The 21,098-nt window shown below is 39.4% G+C and overlaps 1 long non-coding RNA gene across 1 annotated transcript in view; it reads right to left on the bottom strand.

Moving 5' to 3' along the window:
* Positions 1 to 1,986: 1,986 nt before the first annotated feature.
* The window catches only part of LOC107990052 (uncharacterized), a 78,633-nt gene continuing 59,521 nt past the window's right edge, over positions 1,987 to 21,098 (bottom strand). Inside the window, exons 3-4 of the long non-coding RNA XR_001761595.2 lie at positions 3,338 to 3,443; positions 1,987 to 2,388 (exon numbers count right to left, since the gene is read on the bottom strand). This is a non-coding gene — a long non-coding RNA (uncharacterized LOC107990052). The remainder of the gene's footprint in view (positions 2,389 to 3,337; positions 3,444 to 21,098) is intronic.

Raw genomic sequence — 21,098 nt, 5'->3', positions numbered from 1 at the left:
TTGGCCTGTTTTTTTTATTTTTTATTAATTTAAATACTTTGCCATGATTGTCCAATCTAAAACCCTAAAAATAATAGACATAGACATTATCTAACACAAGCAAAGAATACAATACAGGTCCTTTGTGGAGATTTCAAGCTTTTTGTAAAATATCTGTAACGTTGGTCAATAGAACTGACCAAATACTTCATCAATAGGCATGCAAGAATAAACTAAAAAGACCTGAGTGGCAACAGCAAGGGGAAACAGTATGAAAATAATAAAAGCGACACTTTATTTGGAAGTCTGCTGCAAACCCTCAAGTCACAAAATATGAAAACAACACTTTACCCTAAATATATTCTTATAAAAAAAAATACACAGTACACTTCTCTATCCTGCCCTCATTGGAAAATCTGTCTGTCTGTTTGTTAGCAACAACACCTGCTATAACAACTGTTCTGACCTCTACAGCAGTAATGCTCCCATCACCTGGTGTACATGTCAGTGACAAACGTCTTTGAGCAGAGGAATATTTTATCAGATATGATACACTGAGTGACACAGCTCCACTTCTAGTCTAAATTAAAGGTCAACTGAACCGACCACCAAAACTCTGGATGGTGAGAAAATCAAATACGTTTACTTAAAGAAGCAAATATTATATTTTTGTGTACTTACTAAAAATATATCTGATAAAATACTCTGAAGGAACAAATCATAAAGCACTTTCTTTACCTCAGTACAGTATTTAAAGTAGTCCAGGAAGTGCAGCTTGAATCCAGGGTCAAAAACAGAACCTCAGCATCTCTGACAAAATCTACACCTAATCCATCCAGGATCTCAGTCCTGACAGAGCAGAGTTAAACTCTGAGTCATCAGTGCTGGTTGCCAAATACAAACTATAAATCAAAAACAAGACGTTAAATTGGTTGAGATGTGATTCATAAATGCTTCATCGCTGATTTCACAATCATAGTCAAGTACCAGACTCAAGGCTAAGAGGTGATTTCCAGGACATGCCATGGACGGGTCTCCTAAGGTTCCCAGAGTTTCATAAATTCATGGATCTACGTGGTTATTCATGAAAGCTTTCGCACTGAAGACTCATCCGGAGCGTACATTTCAAAGGCTCTCTCCCAGTACGACTCCTACCTTTCTAAACTTCTTTAGTTTAAAGAAAATCTGCAGATTCACAGAAAGTGGGAAAGATGAATACTGTGGCGGCATGAAAGAGAATGGAGATTAGCTCACAACGTTTGATGACCACAAATGAGGAGAAAAACAAAGACTGGAGGCAGAAGGAGAGTTGTAGCTGAAGCAACAGAGACCAGGGGAAATATTAATATAGAAATAATTAGGTAACAGTAAAAATAATTTCTGAGAAGGACTGAATGCTTCAAGTTTGAACTAATATGTGAAATGAAGTTGATATTTTATTGTAATTTTCTAATGTTTATTCCTTTCCACGGTCGCCTCAGGGGCCAATCGCAGCAGTCAAGGCCAAAGGGTGGTCTACACATTGAACAGTTTACCAGAGACCAACAAAAAAACCATTCACACTCATGCTTGGCACCTATGATCAGCTTATACCAGCGTCCAGTTAACTTGTCCTCCAGGTATTTGAAATCTGGTACTGTTAGAAACCAGAGTACCTGAAGAAACCCACACAAACATGAGGAGAACAAGTAAGTAACTCCACACAAAACTCCAGGGATTCAACCAACAAACTTGTGATCTATTTGCTGTAAGGCAACTGTGCAGACCACATTTTCCACCATGTTATAGTTTTACAGTGAATTGATTATCGTCCGTCTGTGGTGGTGCCTGTAATAACTGAATATGGCCACAGTGGTTTCTACGACGCAAACCTGCATTCTGATTATACCACACTCTGTACTGTTAATCTACTTTGAAGTACCACAAAGGACATTCTTGGACCAGGACAGACTCAGAAGATAGATTATAAAGTTTCCTCCAGCTTCCTTGAAGATTTCCTTATTATGATTTCATCAGGTTTATTATCAACGGGGCTCTCAAAGCAGGAAGCCCACAATCTTTAACATATAACTAACATTAAAGCTTGTATTTGGTTTGGTCCTCAATCAAACTCCTAAAGGGACTAGGGGGATCCATGTAATCCCTGGGATGAGATGCCTCCAACAAAGTATGGGCTCCGGTCCATCCAGCCCACCCAGCCTAAAGCCCACTTATGTTCAGGACATTCAAACTGTCTGTCTGTGGTCTTCACTGAAGCACAGATTAGTTGAAGTGAGACTCGGCCCACTCACCTTTTCCACAACACATTCTCCCAGGACGTTCACAGGAACATACTAGAGGTTTCCATGTGTTGAACCACGTTTTTCCACACCGTACCACTTTAGGTCCCATTTTCCTCCCTGGCTGCTCCTAAACACCACAAAGGTAGATTTATCCCAAAATCTTTGTGGACAGGCCAAGCCTTGACAAATACCACACATCTATTTGCTTTGCGTACAAAAACGTTAGCACGTTCTCCACTAGGTGAACAATGTCTGAACTAGAACCAAGGAAAGGCCTGAGAACATTTATAACTGCAGCACAACCATGTCATAAAGTGGTGGAAAACTCTACATGTAAGAAAAGCCACAAAAACAAATCTAGTAATTACTGGAATAAGTTCTCAGAATTTAACAAAACATTTTAAAAATATTATTGTCCCGTGATTCTTTCATGGTCTTTATTTATCAGAACATTATGGAATTTATTTATCTGGATAAACGGAGTAAAGGTTGTAATCATAGCACCTGACCAGGGGACCTGTGACCAATGACAACACAATAAACTTATTAGAAAACAAACACGCCCACTGAGACATGAGGAAAGCCTAATAGTTGTAATAAGATTTTGTATCAATCCTAGTATTACAGAAATGGTTAACAGGCGTCCATCTGCTCGTCCTGCTGGGTGTTATTGGAATCACAGTAGTCATTTATCAGTCTTACGATCTCACCTCAGAAACCTCAGGATATAGGAACCACACACAGACAGCACCGCAAAGACACACACTTAGCGACAGCTTAGCAAAGATAGACACACTGTGCCTGCAGTGAGTAGATAAACACTGTCCATGGGTTGAAGCCCCTGAAGCCCCCCTGCTCTCGAATTTTTCTTTTCCCTCCAGTGTCAATGTTTGGAACACGGCTTCCAACAGAGAAAGATGGGATGTATTTAAGCCTTCAGTGGTCTTAGATGTTATCTTTACATATTTGTATTCAATATTATTTCTACTGATGTGGAGCATGATGCAGCTGATGCTGTACTGATACCTAGGCAGTTTAAAGACCCTCCAACGATACAGCAGTTATGAATTACTCACCAGCCTTTGGTTGGAGTCTGAATCTTCTCTTTACTACATGGCACACGTAGTATACACAAAGAAGACACGTCTGGATGGCAGGCAGAACAGTCAGGTACCGTTATGTCTGAAAAGCATGAAAAAAAAAAAACAATTATAAAATGACCAGAAGAAAAAAAAAAAAAACTTTAAAAATAAAATTATAAAATGACCAGATTTTATTATTGTTTATCTGAAATGTATCAATTTTCAGACACTAGAAGAAAAAATCCAGAAAGTCGTCTTTGTGTTGTGGTTGAAGACACTGTAGTATCAAATTAAACATACACTAAAACCCTGACATCAGTAGGTTTCACGGTACAGAGAGGGTAAATGCAAATCAGTGTCGACCAACATCTAATAATGGGATCTGACTCATAAGGTCAAGGGAGCGCTTCTAACTATTTTTTTTAAAGATTAATCATGCACATTACTTTTTCATAGAGTCATCCCTTAGAATGCATAGCTTTCCTCCTCATTGCCTAAAACTGAACAGCTCACAAATCAAGTGCGGCAGACCATTTCTCCCTCCTTTGAATGGGAAGGTGCACATTAATTAACTTCTATTTATTTAGCTGGGAGCCTTTATAATTCCACAAGAGTAGAAAAAGAAATAAACTTCAGAGAAGTAAAGAGCACACTCTGCTAGATAACTTCTTCCTGTCTGGTTTAAACCTACATTTTGATTGACTCTCAGGAGAACTGTGGCCGACTCAGGCGAAAAAAGACCGGACCTAAGTATCCTTTACAGCAAAACCTAATAACTAGTGGGTGTGGTATGAACGGAAAAAAAAGTACATTTGGACATAACAGTTCTTTTCTAGAACTATGAAGCAGTAGCTTGCAATAGAGGCCTGTGGGCCAGAAGTGGACTTCTGTATCAATATCAATTTAGTTTGACCTTTAACATTAATATTATTAATGCTTATTATCGCATAGACCATATCTTACTAAATGGCAATAATGTTGAAACATTTTTTTACACCAGAAAAATTCAGATTTTTCTTTAATTACTTCTGCAGCGAATTAAAGTCAAATCAGGCAGCGTTGTGCATGAAGGCATTCAATTACTTGAATTAAAAACTGAAGGATAGTGCATGGTCCAGGAAATAGGTGTATACGCTGATGACAGCTTAATATTAGGGATCTGCTTAAATAACAGAACAGGCGTGCTACCTTATTATTAGAAATGAAAAAGTACGCACTTTGTGAAAAATGTTATCTCTGGTCAGCATTTGTCAGATATATCAGACTTTGGACATCATTTTAATTCACAGGCCGTCCTCGAGGTTTTTATGCATTAATCGATTGTCCTAATTGCATACATTAGTGAAAAGGTCGACTCGGTCACTCAGCGTCCCGGTAGGCAACGTCTTTCCGGTAATATGCAAACTTTAGTAACCTAGCTCTGAGAGCAGAACGTAATGACCTACCTCACACAAAATGTTATGTTTAAAAGAAATTGCACTGAATTAGACTCCACTAAATGATTATTGTTCACGATACAATAATTAAACAGGGAAAATGTATCATTAAAAATTGTTAGATCAGCGAAATCCCTTCTTTCACATCAGATACAGGTGCTATAACGCTGACATTTGACCACTTTCTTAACTTTCTGCACCAGCGATACAGGTGCTATAACGCTGACATTTGTGACTTTGTGTCCTTTTCCTCTGGTCATGTACTGGTTTTAAAAATATTAGTCCCACAGCTCAAGTTAATATGGCAGCCCTGATAATGTAAAAAGAAGAAGTAATGTGTTTTTCTAAATGTAATTTGATTTTATCGAGAGGCTAGGGACTGCAAGTTTTTAAAACAAGGACACTATGGAAATGAATAGAAAAAAAAAGTGTAAGACAATACTGAACATCCTTGAGGAACTTGGCTGTAGCTAACAAAATCATGACGACAATGTTGTTCTCTGGAGAAGGATTACACTTCAGCCCTTCACCACTTCACTGTGCAATAACTGACAAACCGGTCGTCACTGTGGGATAACATTTTATCATGTTTCATCTTGGATCACAATATTAAATTGGGAAAAGACACAGGGGTGTCGATTTTATTAAACTATTTCACGAGGTTAATTTAGAATCATAGAGTGAGTTTATTTCATGGAATGTGTCAGAAAAAATGGGAAACCATATAAAATATATAATGTTGTTTCAGTCTGGCATTAGTCCCCTGTTAAAAGCGTCAGTTTTCAGCTGCCGCAGGAGGAGACGTGTGGTGTATTGTTTTTAGTGGGCCACAGTTATAGTTCAGCGCAGCGCCCGTTAAAGAGAAATTCCTTCAAGGACTCGCAGATGTTTCTCCGTCGCTGATGTTTTGAATTCCCAGAATTCACCACACGGAACCTTGCTTCATATTGGCTAGCACGACGTGTGAATATCCAACATTGTCTGAAACAATCAGTATCCAAAAATGCTAACGAATAAATGTTCTTATAACTCATACATTTTGGAAAATTTCAATGTTTGATTTGTCAGTAAAATTATTTTTTATTTTACTGCCTAATCCTCTTTAGGGATGCGCAGAGGATGGAACCAATTCCTGCAGTTGTTGTGCTAGGGTTGGGTCCCCCTTGGACGGTTCACTGGTCCCTCACAGGGCCACATGTAGAGACAAACAACCATTCACAGTCACACTCATAACCAGGTCAAATTAGAGTGTCCAATTAACCTAATCCCCAAACTGCATGTGTTTGGACTGTAGGGGGAAACTGGAGTTCCCTGAGAAAACCCTCGCACACGAGGGGGAGAACGTGGAACTTTTGTACAGAAAGACCAGTGATCCAACCAACAAACCAATGGCCTGTCTCTTAGAGAGACTCAGGATAGGACCAAAAGCAGACACAATCAAGAGTAAGGTAAAAAAAAATACAATGAAGCTCTAACCACTTCCTCCAATGTGCGACCCCAAAATTCAACCTGTTACATATTTCATAACTACTACATTTACTGTGCCCTGTCCATATGTAAACCTTTTTTTTCGTGAGACAGTTTCCACCCAGCCTCTCCTTTACTCTGCAGCCTTAGAGGATGAGAGCTGCACTGTGAGAGGAAGCATCTGGTATCCATTAGAGTGACATTCTATTGTATTATTGCAACGTAGCACAAAAGATGAGGTGAGGGGCGGAGACTTTGTGCCCACAGCCAATTGAGAATTTGGCCAAAAGCTGCTGTCATGAGCGAATGCACAGTGGGACAGTTAGGTAATCCTGGGGAAAAGTCGGGCTAATTCAGTAAGACACGAGGGCCGGGCCTATTAGTAAGAATTTGTTTCTCATTGTTTTTGCAAAGTAGGTTGATTAGGGATGTTTCCAAAGATGAAATAAAATCAGAAACGTAAACACACCTTCATGAACATCCAGTCCCACGAGCCCCTCAGCTCTCAGCCCTCCTGGCTAACGCTGCTCAGGCTGAATCTTTTATGTGAAGCTGTCTTACTGGAAATGTATCTGCTTGTCTTGTGTATCCTAAGAGTCTGCTTATCTGATGCTGACTTCCTGAGATCTTGCCCGTAAACAGACCAGAAGCAACTGGTGTGCTTAGAAAAAAAACCCCCAAAAAAAACACAACTGTCTCATGGGTGAATGCAAGAGGAAACTAAAAGGAAGAAAGAACTGTTGACAGAGAGGAAGGAAAACAAAAATGTGAAAGATAGGAATGAGATGATTGGAAGTTTGGAAGTCCAGATAGAAGGTTGGTTCATGAGTCAGGTCGAGGGCAAAAACTCCAAAGTATCATGTATTAAATATTGCATCCCTGTTTCTAAGATCTCCCCTATTGTTTGCACACAGCTCCTCTGTTTCACTGGCCTACTCCACATGTGCTCCTCCAGCCATGGCTCATTTTTATTAAGAACCAGCCTCGGCTGTCATTCTGACTACAGTGAAACAGCATTTTTTCTCAGAGCAGCAGAAATCTTACAGCTGGACCAAGAGTTACTGAAGTCCTCACATCTTTCTGGTTCATGTAACTTCCACTTTTTATATCTGCTAACTGATGTCATTTTACAAATGCAAATCACTTCGCAGCTCTACTGTAAGTGTGACAGACATCAGCCAGGCAGTCTTATATGTTACATTTGAGTGGGTTTCACTAATTGGGAATTGTGGGTTGGGAGGAAAGTGGATTTAACTAATCCTAAAAGAAGAAATCTGCATAATTCTTTTTTTTTTTTCACTGACTGCTGAGGCAGCTGAGCTCATAAGAGACTCTGCTTGTGCAGCCATAGTTACATGCATCTTTGGTGCTGCAGAAATGTCCAGAAACTTGTATTATATATATATATATATATATATGTCTGGAACTTTCTCGACTCTACCTCATACGACTTCATCATGTTCCTACGCTCAAAAGAAAACACAGTCACTGTTCTTTTGATCTGAAGCCCCTGTCTAGAAGAGCGCCATCAATAGGCACTGTACTGTACCTCAGACGCAGAATGAATTATAGGTCTGCTCCATGATTAGTTACATTTTGGCACAAAACGTTTGGCAGTGTTTGTGTTGAAATACGGCGAGTATATTCTGAGGATAAAGGAACATTTGTCATTCTCAGAAGAGGACTGTCTCCTTGATTATGTTGAAGGTGCCTAGTCATAGTGGAGAGAGAAACTGCTGTTTTAGGCTTGGCAGGAACCGGACACCATGAGAAAAGACTTAGTCTTTGTCTCTGGTACTTCGAAGACGGTCATTTATCTAAAGGTTACATAGATTATACCGGTTTATTTGTTGATTATTACACCCAGTGGAGGCGCTCTGTTTTGTATCAGTGGATTAGCAGACACACCTCAGTGTCTCGTTTGCCAAGTTAATACCATGCTTTGGACAGGAGACTATTAACGCTCAAGGACACCAGAGTGGAGTGAGATTTCTCTCCTGCACGCAGCAGCCGTGACCACGCAGAGCACTAACAAGCAGGAGCCTGTTTTTATGTACATGTGCACGCTAACGAGATGTAGCTGCACATCTTAAACACAAGCACATATATCGTATGGACAGTCTGCAGTAGCTCAGCCTACTGCACGGGCCGTCCAATCGCGAGCAGTTGTCCGGCTCGGCTCCAGGAGGGAAACCAAATAGCTCTAATTGTGGGGGAGCGGTAAATGGACGCTTGATTTCAGCATGTGTGTTCATTTCCTGACCATCAATCCCACAGTCCATTTGGCTTAGCACACACCAGTGATGTTAACCATGTGATTGGAGGAAACCCAGTATCCTTTTTTTTAACAACACAATTACCATTCAAGAGCGAATTACAAAGAAAAGCCAGTGATTACCTGTCATGCTATTTCTAATTCCATGACCACACTGAGGGTTGTTGCTCCCAGAATGTCTTGTCTTCAAAACATCATTTAAAATGAATTTTTTTCCAAAATTGTCTTCCTTATGTTTTACATCTTAACATGAAAGAATTCAATTCACTGTGGAGTTTTCTTGCTGTTATTGTTGTTATTATCATTATTATTATCGTACATAAAAGGACCTTGGGTAATTAGACATTTAATTACATTTCTGTTGTGTTCATGCTTTTGTTCAGGTTGATCCACACCATCCAACAGCAGAGCATAGAAACATTAAATGTTGAAGCTGCTAAAGCATTTGTTTCTGATGGTAATTTGCTGTATTTTCAAAAGACTTCTGTCTGTTTTCTGAAGAAATTTGCTGTATTTTCAAAAGACTTCTGTCAGTTTTCTGAAGAAAAAAAAGAATATAAGAGATTTCAACAAACAGGTCTTTATTTATGTGCCTTTAGAACCAATTAAATAAGAGATTTCAACAAACAGGTCTTTAGTGTGCCTTTAGAACCAATTCGCGTATTTATGAATATGTGCAGTGCTCTAAAGGGACTGAAGGAGGAGCATTTGTCTAATTTGTTGAATGAAATAAAAAATAAATACAATGAAGTTTTAGGAGTAAAAAATTGTATTTTAAGTATAAAGTATTTTATATAGATACATGCACATGTATGAATATGTAAGAAAGATTTATAATTTAAATTTAATTTACAACCCTCCCTACCCTTTTCTACATACACTCCATAAATCATAGACAACTTCCTGCCATTTAACCTCAGACGTCTTTCACACAGGCATTTTGGCAGAAAAAAAACAAAAGTTTATTTCCCCACAGGTAGAGAAAATACTTGATTAGTTAGCAAAATACTGCAGATTGACTAGTTCTCCACAGTTGCTGTGTATTAAGCCCTGCTCCCAAACCTATTAATCCGCCCTGCTTATCTCATCACTTTGATTAAAGTTGAACACTTTCTTTAATCCTGGACTTGCTCGTGAAAGTTTAATGGAGCGAAACTTCCCATTTTGGCTTTCATCCTTCCAGCCTCATTAGCCGCCTTGTGTTGTGCATGTTGCACCTGTGCGGAGATTAATTAATCTTAAATTAATTGAAGTTTAAGCAAAGTTGAGAAAACAAACTTGAATATTAAACTGTTGCATTAATCGGCGAGGCCATTTTGTACCAGTAAGAGTCACCTTTGGCTGTTTATTGCCTCTATCTCCACACTATCCATCTGGTATTAACTATGAGTCACTGCAGCCTTATCTGTAATTAGCATAACTCATGGGATAAAGTTGATGGTGTGTTTACACTGCAGCTTTAAGAGCTCAGCCAGGGAAAGTATGTGTAAGGAATAATCTCTTGTTGTTCACACTCTGGCTTCGGTCCAGACTGGGTTTTATCAAGGACATTTGAATAACAGCTCTTCCACTTCCACTTTTTGAAGCTCTTGAAGTTCTTTTGTTTAATCAAACTGTATCTGACAAACAGTGTTACAGTGACAGGGAATGAAACACGGAAAAGAAAAGACCACGTCGAGTCTAACATCAATTTCCTGGTTCTTCACCCTGAAGTCTCTGTTGGACTCCAGTGAACAAAGAGAGAACAACATCTGACGTTTTTGTCCAACCAACTACTCCAAGCAGCTTTTCTCACTGAGGTGTAACACATTCCTTAGGTCTGAGTCTGTCTGATGTCACATCAATTGGTCCAGCCACAGTATACTGTGTCTTTGGATGGCCTTGAGAAAGTTGAAGTAACGCCACTGTGTTTTCTGACATGTCCTGGCCTTGAGAAAGTTGAAGTAACGCCATTCTGACATGTCCTGTGTCCATTGTGTCCATTGTGTTTTGACCTTCAGGGCCACCGTACTTTTGAGTCTAACACCCGTAAACCTTTGTCTATCTGACAGCACATTCTAGTCCTAGTCAAGTTAAAATACTCATGCTGGTATTGGTTTGTAAAAAAACATTATGGGGTGGACCATCTTAAATACTGTAGTCAGGTTTACACAGCAGCAAGAATGATGACAAAATAAACAGCAATTTGCTCGTGCAAATTCACCATTTTGGGAAAAACTAAAGAGCAAAATGATTGTTGCCAAGAGTCATTTTCTAGCAAAGCTGCTGAGCTCTAAGGTTTGCCCACCGTGGCAATTCCCTGTCCCACCAGCAACATAAATGCCCTTATGATAGCCCTGCTGCAGGCCCTGCCCCTGTTTTTTTTTAGTTTTTCTTTTTTTCTTTTTTTTTTGGAGGTAGAGCTATGGTTTCCAGATGATATCTCCACTAGGTTTTAAGAATTCTAGAGGAAGCCCAGTCTAATAATAAAGTTTGGCCTGGAAGGTGGAGAATAATTTAGGCCCATCCCTCAGTGGTCCAGCAAATCACCCCTGTCACAGTTTGGGTTAATAACCTTTTTACCCTGTTTTAAAAATAAATATGTTTTTGTTACATCAGCATTGTTCCATGCTAATTTACAATAAATACAATCAAAATAAGGAAATAAATAAATTAATGACATTTTCTTGCGTTCTGCATCAAGATTTTTCATTGAGAAAAACCAAATGGAAGCATTGGCTTTCAACTGCCCACCTGAATATGACATTTAAATGTTCTCATATTTCTTAAAAAAAAGACTGTCACTCCCTATAGCAAAGCCAAGTTATGCAGTTCTGCAGAAAGAAAAAGTGTGATTTTGAATTCACAGGAGGAACAGCCGCAGCACTCGCTCGAGACAGACAGGACCCGAAACTTAGCCTGTGCTGTCAAAAAGACACGACTGTCCCCGACCCTCTCCAGCTGTCATACTCTCAACGTTTCAACTTCAAAGACTCTGCCAAATTTCACTTCTTTGCCATCTTATAGCGACACATCCACCTCTTCCTCTTCACACTCTTAATTTCAGAGCTGCCTTCCCTTCTGTCAAGAAGAAGAAGTTTCTGCTGCGTCAAACCTTTTACTCTGTCTGCCTGTGTGTACCTTTTCTTCCCTTTCTGTAGAATGAAGTTGTCCTGTGGTCTGTGGGTCAGATGCTAATGATCAGGTATTGTAGACAAATGCACACGCATCCTTTCACATAAACACAGGGAAAACATGTTGACACCAGGGTGACGTGGACCACTAATACTGTTTATAGAAAGCACCTGAACGTCTGATTAATGTTTGAGTTAATCAGTGGGACAGGAAGGAATTTGACTGTGGGTTTACTGGTGACAGAGTGGTGGAAAAACATAAGCCTGGCCCTATGTATTTCCATGGGAAATGAGAAAGAGAGTGTCTACAGGTTCCTGCATAGGGGTAATAATTTTAGACTAATTCACATAATAGATATTCACCAAGTGACCTCGGTGACACTTTTGGGTGATCTCATTATTCTGACCTGGTTCCTGTCCCATATCTGCTGTGTTACGGAGCTGGGTTATGTACAGAAGTACTCAAAGAAACTAAAGGGTAAAACAGGCTAGCACGTACACTCCTGGGGTCTGAAACTGTCAACAGCACAAGTTGTTAAGTGATGTGTTTATAGTACAGAACCTCAGGATAAAGAAGACAGCGACACTACGTTGTTATCCATTTGAAAAACAAGCTGAGATTATTGTAAATGAGACATATATATATACCTGAGAACTTGATGCTGTAAGGCAAGCGTACTAACCACTTTTCTACCGTGTGGCAGGTGTATATTATCTGACAGCTGTCATATAAAGGCAACAGGAATCAAAATAGATAACTATTTTTGCCAATGTCTGTTAAATACAGTCAGAAACAGGGCGTGTATTAGAACCAGTCTTTGACCTTTGACCTATGATTTTAAATAGAAAAGTGAAGAAATGAGGAGAAGAAACAGTAACAAGTGGGAGTTGGCTTAGTTGAAACAGAATCACGTCATAATTTAGAAAAATTAAAAAAAAAAATTATAATCAAAGTACAGCAACAACAGTCGACCTCAGAGTTCCTCATCGCTGCGTCAGACACCTCTGCTGTAGCTGCATGTAGGTCACGTTGTAACTCTGCTATTATGATGATTTTTGATCTTTTCGGTGTAGCTGGGTGAAGTGTGTGGATGAAAGGATGACACATGACCTTGGCTTGACACAATCTTCTTAAAAAGAGGTTTTTTTTTTAAGAAGTGCTGTGTATGCCACATATTTAATGTATTCATTTTTTTGTGTGGCGGTCAATGTCAGCTGCTAAAGTAAAAAAGGTATTTACATGAATAAATATTCAGGAGAAGTCCAAACTGAAAGCGAGGTTTGTCACATACAGGTCAACTGTAACGAAATGTTCAGGGTCTTGAAACTGACAACAAACTATGATGTAAGACGACCAGGACTGAGAAGAATATGAAAAAAAAAAATAAAAATAAATGTTGTCTGCACTGTTTATCTAAAAATCCACATTTTTTCTGCACTGTTTATCTAAAAATCCATCCATTTACAGTATCATTGCTGTAATACACAGTCAATACCCAGTTTTTTGGGGGGTTTTTTTGTTTCCTGAACTCCAACATACCCCTGCACCAGACGGATGGTTTCATTGTGATAAGTATTACATCCACAGTGTGGCTAAAATAAATGTGGCCTTTTGAAGAACTCTCTTCTGTTTTAATGTATTATTCAGTGTATTAAGAAGAGCAGACAGCAACCTTCAGTCATCCTGCTCTCCAAAGTATTCCACTGCCTAACAGTGCTTTTAAACTCTTCATGGAAAATGTTCAAATGTGTGTCAAATGTTTGATCCAAGCTCTTAAAACCCTGATATTCCTCTTTGGTTTGGATAATAGACAGTCATAATGAAGACCATTTTAGCTCTGAGCATGGGTGGTGTAATAAAAAAGAAAAAAAAAAGTCCCAATTGTGACTCTGAAGAGCAGCATGATTTGGATTTGAGTTTGGAACTTCAAAGTTCCAAAATTTGTGGTTCCAGCAGATTTGTTTTGGAAGACTACACCGGAAGGGCAGATGGACGGTCATGAACACAGAGGTCTGGTAAACCCCCACAGTCAGAGAGGGCATTTATACTGATTTTAAATGTTTTTCTTTTGTCAAATTTGAAATGCATTTCTCTCTTCTGCCCACAGTGTGGCATTCTCTTTGTTAAAAAGTGTTCTTTTCTGGACCTTGCCGTGACATTCTGAGTCAATTCATGAGTTTATCATTTGAGCCTCCTGAATTGAACCGATATCAGGATAAACCCTATGACTAATCAATAGCAGATGCCCATCAGTAGGAGGCGGCGTTGGCAATTGGGCAGAGTAGGGGTTTAGGAGGCGCTTTGAAATTTGACCACATCTCCACAGAATTTTAATCTCGTGTCCTTGGTGTTTTGTTTTGTCAGTAGCCACTTCTCCTGGAGCCCCCCACTGGGTGGTTTGATCTTCCCAAACAGCACTGAGGCTGACATCAACACAGCCATCTCATTACTCTCCCAGGGATGTGGGAGGTCAGTGCTATCAAGTGGAGTGGTGCTATAAAATAAATTGAATGTTCCACTGAGGCAAATGTTGAAGGTGATGGACAGAGTGGGCCTCGGCTCAGAACCACAGCTCTCTTCGGGTCCCCCGAGTGCCGCACACAGGGATCTGGGCCCAGAAGCCGCACGACCGACTTGGGAAAAAAAAAAAAGGCTGCTATCGGAATTAAACATGAGAAACCCGTCCATTGTGGTATGTTAGCCGTCTGTCACTCTCTGCAGCTTGGACAGGCTACCTGTGCATGTCCAGTGGGCCTGTCAGGTATTGGAATAGACACACTTGGCTGCACAGAGGAAGAAATCTGAATTGCAGATTGGGTAGGAGAGTGAGAAAAGGAGAATAAAGCCAATCGATGTGGAGAGAATGGATATAATATAAAGCCACGGGGAGACCGTCTCCATTTCTCTGGTTGAGGCCAGATGTAATGTCAGACGTCTGTCATTTTTATATGATATTTAACTTCTGTTTCTAAAATATCGCTAATGACATTCAGTGACTTTAATTCCTCATGTCTGCCCTTAAATGTTTTTTTGGGTTTTTTTTCCATTGCGTACCTCAACCCCAGGCCTGAACTGTGATGACTATTGATCTGCAGCTATTCGGGCAAAGTTAAAGCGTTTATCTACTTAGTGGTTTTTCAGAAGAATCTGGTTCACAGAAATGTGCACTCTTGTAGAATTGACTCTACTCTACTAAAAAACATTTTTGGTTATTTAAATTGTTCAAGCCTGTAAGAGGTTTTACATGACATCCCAAAATGACTAGTATTACCTTAAAGCCTACTTTCCCCTAATCGCGTCACTAAATGTGCTTTGGAGGCTTTTGAAAGAGCCCCTGCTCCATTTGAATAAATCTGTAAATGGTGCAAGCAACAGAGCAACTTAGGGCGAGCTGATTATGGTAAGATGATATTTAGATGTGGGTAAAACCCTGATGGCACGACTGTTTCTCATTGGTCTCTTACATTTTTAAACAGTCCAAATGCTTGTCTGCAAGTGTATCACATATTTACAAAAGTTCTTTATGAAGCTTAAGTTGCAATTTTGCTAAAAAATCCTTCAATAAAACCTGTAAGTATTGTGCAACTCCTTTTTTACACTGAAAATATCCATGGCTGGTGTTAACTTTTCCACACTGTTAAGCTGAGTTAGATAAAGTTATATTGAAAAAAAAATATTATTCTATAATATTTGTTCAATTTTGCCAGAGGTTTTTCTAGGGAAAACTCCACTGCAAAAAAAAAAAAAAAAAAAGTTGAAACTGCTCCAAACTCTTATTGGTATATTTTTGGATTTGCCTGCAAAACTGTAACACAGTGGAGTGGCACTGGCCGGGAGGCTTGGCACAGACAGTTTGAAATGAGAGCTCAATTTTATTTACAGCATTCATGCCCTACTAATAACATGTGTTTTTAGTTGTGCGGCTCAGCTTCAGTTCAGTTGTGTATGTATATATGCAAAGACAGACTGCAATTATTTGGCACTAGAAATTTGTGAAAGTCTTCTATAAACAAGGATGGGTTTCAGGTTCTCTTAGGGATTCTTCACAAGACAAAATTAGAATATCTGAAAAAAAGTTCAAATCCGAGGTTCAACACCTGGTTTGGAGGACATTCTGAATACAACGTGATTTTATTCTCATTTTATATCCTCTCTCTGCTAATCTTTTCCTGTCTGTTCTCACTCCATAGAAACACGATGTATCTTTTTTCTGTAATCCTTTTTAAATACCAAACAAAATATACACAGTGTTTCACTTTCATGTCTGCAGAAAACAACAATAAGCACAACAATGAAGTTGTCGGTCGTTCCACTCTTAAATGACAAATAAATCTCCACACTTCTTTGATGATTTAGACTTTGTTTATCCCAAATACATTCTATTTAACCATATGCATTATCGCCCCCGCCTGGAGGTTCAGACTCAGACAGACCAGAGCCGGAGCAATATCTGGTTGGCACAACACAACACACGACAGGAAAATCACAATGAAGTGCTTGTGACCCATAAAGCCCCAAACAAGTGTGAAATAATTGTGTTGTCTGAACTAAATTATTCAGAATCCCTCAGAAATTCATGGATTAATTTGTTGTAATTTACCACATGGAGGCCTTTTTCAGTTTTAACTTGAGTTTTTTCAGATTTATGTTGCCTAATTAGCGTGCAGAGCTAGCCCTTATGTCTCCGATTATGTTTTCCTCAGTGTTTTCCTAATACATCGTCTTGTAAACCAATTTACCCGTTGGCGCCCTAAAACTACTCTGGCATGAAACTGCTGTTGCAGCATCAAGAGTCCAACCCAAGATTTCCTCCACGAGAGCAAATGTTTAAATATGGAGCAGCTCTGTTTAAAGGACCCTGTCACTATTCAGCAGATCCCTTCAAGATAAAAGCATACCTTTCATGTTGCAGTGCCGTGATTGAGGTTATCTGATGTACAACGAATGAAACTCAACACTGTTCCAAGGCCGTTGCTTATGACAAAGAGAATCCTCTGCTGAAAACATAAACTACAGTAAGAGGCACGCGTGTGTCATAATGAATGACGTGATCGCATTTTTCATCCATTCTCAGTTCAAGTTACCGCAGTTTTCAAAATCTCCCTGTGCGAGCTGCTTTGGATAAAATAAACAGTGAGGTTGTTCTGGGTATAAAATGGAATACCCTCAAAATAAAAGTAAATTTAATCAAGTTGGACTTTTTTTATCCAGACAATTTCCCCCCATTCCAGTTGTTCTATTCCTTTAGGCAGGGGTCCACAATCCCTGGACTACGGACCAGTACCGCTCCTTGGACACCGGAGGCAGTGATGGAATTAATAATTCTCTTCATTTACTTTCTTCTATTTATTTTCTTCATCCATAGATAATTTATCTTTGATTTGATAATCTGTAAATTTTTCTAAATTAATTAATGCTTCAGACTCTGATACTAACATAATAAATCTACAAAATATTTTATTTTGAAAATTTAACAATCCTCAAAGATCCTTTAACGATCCTTCTACAATCAATAAATCTACAAAATATTTTATTTTGATTTAACGATCCTTCTACGATTGACCGGTCCCCAGTACTGATGGAACGGTACTTGGTTCGGGGAAAGGTTAGAGATCAGGGGGCGGGGGGGGCTTTAATGAAAGAAGTCAATTTTTATGCAAACATTGTATTTGCAGCAAGAAGCAACTTATTGATCATCACATAGGTCGTACTTGATTTTAGTCCTGTCTTAATGAGTCTAAAAAACCAAACGATGTTGTGTATAAACAGGTCAGCTGTAACCAAGTCGGTCAGAAAGACAACGTTCCTAATCCAGGCTTTTCTTCGTCTTCATCCTCACTGCAGTGGTGATGTCTACCAATAGCTGTCCCAAATGTCACCTACTTCATCACTGCCAACCTTTGAATACCTCTCCCTTATTTGTCCTTTATACACACGGCCATTACTCTTCAGCTCTGCGTCATTATTCTTACTTTGACATTCATAAAATCAATAATTTGACACATTTCGTTCCCGGTTCAGGCGATTCAAGTCACAGGTACAGTGGATAATTGAATTCGGAGGAAACGATTGACAGGAAGCCGTCATGAGGGTTTTCAGAGCTGGAACTCTGTTTTAAAAAAAAAACCAATCTGTCAGCGTCAGACTTCATTTCTCCATTTTTTTAGTTACTGTTACTTTAAATTTGTGGTGTTGATTGAATCAGAAGTGAAGACGAAGCCCAGGGATTTTTCACTCACACTTTGACCTAAAGCAAAGACATTTGAGTTTTCTGAGTAAAAGCCGGTCCAACTTGACTCATCTGGTCATTAATCATATGCCGAGTCCAATGAGTGAGGTTGCAATTTACAGATAAGAACATAGATAAGAGATAGTAGAAGACAGAGACACAGAGTGAAAGTAAAAGTTTTTTGAAAAATAACTTTGAAAAACCCCAAACTACAAAGTGCTGTGGGCAGCCATTCTGAGTGAAAGACTACCGTATAAATACTGTCAGTTGAATTTAGAAGATGTGGAAAGACCACCTTGTAAAAGTAGCCCGAAATACCAATAAAATATGTTAAATGAAAAGAGCAGAAAATGTAATTAGAGAACGACTTCAGAGACGCATACTCTCCTGGTTCAAATGAAAGTGAGCTGAACATTAGAGAAAATGGAAAAAAAGGACGGCGCATCATTCTGCTATGTTTATGTTTCCTCTTGGTGCTGAAGCTTCCTCGTTATCCATGGTCAGCACAGAGCCCCAGGCAAAGCCCAAACCAACAGACAGCTTCTCAAGTAATTACTAGATATACTGTCAGCCTGAGACACTGGGGCTGTGAGAAAGTCAGGAACAGAGAGTGAAAGGTTCAAGAGAAGGTAAAAAAAAAAAAAAAAAGGGAAGGAAGGAGAATGAAGTACGTGAACATGACTGCTCCAAGTTAAGAATCAACGGAACTACAGTAGAGAACAGGCTCAGTGATCACCTGGTACTTCATCAGGTGCATGGAAACTCATATAAACCTCCAGTTCCATGTCTAACCCCGACTCCATCAAAGACTTGAACCTATTTACAAGGTGTTTTTCTCCTTAAGATCTTTATAATGTATTATTATTATTATGCATCCATCCTCGTCCACTTATCCAGGCTGCAGGGGCAGCAGTCTCCACGACCACCATCCAAATCACACTGCACCGCACTAGCCCTTCCTGAACCTTCCTGCGGGTGGTGAGTCCACTGGAAGGTACCAACCGCCCTAACTGGGATTTGAACTTGCCCAGGAGGTGAACCCTGGGGTTCCACACCAATGAGAAATTGTCTCTGTTATTATTATTATCCATTGGTAAATTAAAATTAGACAGTGTACAAAATGGTAAAATCAAACAAAAAATAAAAAAATCTTGAATTCCATTTTTCGTAAGGAAAGCTCAGCTGGTCACTACTGCTCATTGGTACTTGAGCGAGAGAGAGAGAAAGAGAGAGAGAGAGAGATCTGTACACAGAGTCTGAACTCTATCTGCAGCGTGGGTCTGGTCAGTGTCGCCTGGTGCCTGGAAATAGAAAATCATTTTTCTCATTTGATGCCTTTGTCAACTCTCGTAAATGTTGTTTACTTCGTAATCACTTTGTTTATGGATGTGATTACAGCTCCTCGTATCTTTCTTTTCCAGAGTTGAGCTCAGTATTATCTACGTTTAGGCTTATACAGATACCGTAGCGAGTACAACACAAGGCCACACAGTATTACAGTACGTGAGACTAATGTTTCATGACTAATGCAGCGCCCTGTAACATATGGAGCAAACTCATTCGTCCACGTCACCTTTTTCCACCAAATCCAGGATCTGTGTTTTAAGGAGACGTCTCCTCCGGCCGTCCGACAAATTCATCATCTCTGATTTTATTTTTACCCACTTTCACATCTGAAGTGCAATGAACCCGCAACGGCCTGGTGCAAAAATAAATACTGTACTTCAGACCGGAGTGTTGCTTCGAATCACTCACGGTTTAGGATCATGTGCTGCTGAATGGGTAAGCCATCAAAGAGCTGCACTCTGCCTAGCAATCAACCATTCAAGACGCACACGTTTCATCATAACGACTGCAGTTTGACATAAGGTGGCCTTGACAGGCTCGTTTTTCCAAGGGCACCAAAAAAGCCTTTAATGTGTCGGCATGCACTCTGCTATTACCTGTGGAGAGGTCCCTGGCTCGCTCGCCCGCTCTCTCTCTCACACACACTGATAAAAGTGTTTATGGCCCTGTATTCCCGAGGTCACACTCAGACCTCTATTTGTTACTGTGTCAGGTCAAAGGTCCCGATCATCTTTCCCTCATCCCCTGCATTTATGCGACTGAGGTGGTTAAGGAGAAATGCAGCCAGAGGTGCTGAACCAGACCTTTGACCAGAGGGAGAGGCACAGACACATGTTCAACCAATAACCAGCTTCCTTTCCAGGCCGACGGTTGCCCTAACAAGAGCGTTTGCTAAAGGGTAATTTATTTGCCTCATCAGAAAAAAACGTATGGCAGGAAGTCATAAAAAATAATAGGTCAAATTGTAAATGTTTTGGTTCAAACCCCCCCAATGAAAATATTCACTAGATTTCAACATAAATGAAAAAACCAGTCAAGAAGTTCTCAGACATATTTTTCAAACGATATAGGACTATATAACAGTAGCACTAGGTTAAGGCTAAAAAAAAAATTGCATTTGAGATGCTGCCGAATTCTGCCAAGAAGAAATGGTCAGATTCTCTGATATTCTAAATAAACATCTCATTTTAAATGAAAAGAACTCAAGATTTGAAATTATACTTAATCATTAGAAACAAAGCTCATCCAGAACGGCGCGTGTTCTCGGTTCTAACGGCAGTTTGTCGTTGGTCATGTTTGGACTGTGAAGACAAACACTGCAGCAGTTAATCAGACCATTAATGAACTGTGGATGTGGAAACAAGTAGGAAATTATTTTTTTTAACCACACCATCCATCTTTGTTTAAAATGCATGTTGAAAATGGTCATATTTCATTCACAGACTTTAGAAATAGAATAACAGAGAACTGACTACTGAGCCCTAACCAAACACTGGCTTTGTTAAGAACTGTGGCTTCAGTGAGGACAGGTCTTTAGGACCTATTTTGCTGAAAGCTCAAAGCCTCATAATTTATTATATTATATATTTTACATTGAAATATATTTTTGCCTGCTCTGCTTTTGTGAGGTCAAAGACAGAGGCTTTTCATTGCGACTACTGCACAGCTGTTTTGAAATTAATTATAACTCTGAGGGTAAGTTTGTGTCTGGGACTTTTTTTTTTTAATTCATGTAAATGTATTCCATGTTTCTACTTTTCACAGACATAACAGAAGCAGCAGCATTGACAATTAGCAGCACTTGCTGTGTATACACAGTTAATAATGATGTCTGTCTGCCTCCAGAAAACAAGTATTTTTAAGGTAAAAATACTTGTTTTTTGTTTC

The sequence above is a fragment of the Cynoglossus semilaevis genome, chromosome 2, assembly GCF_000523025.1.
Source record: "Cynoglossus semilaevis isolate Cse_v1.0 chromosome 2, Cse_v1.0, whole genome shotgun sequence".
NCBI lineage: Eukaryota > Metazoa > Chordata > Actinopteri > Pleuronectiformes > Cynoglossidae > Cynoglossus > Cynoglossus semilaevis.
Note: the sequence above shows the minus strand (reverse complement) of the source record. Positions and strands in the feature narration are given on the sequence as shown.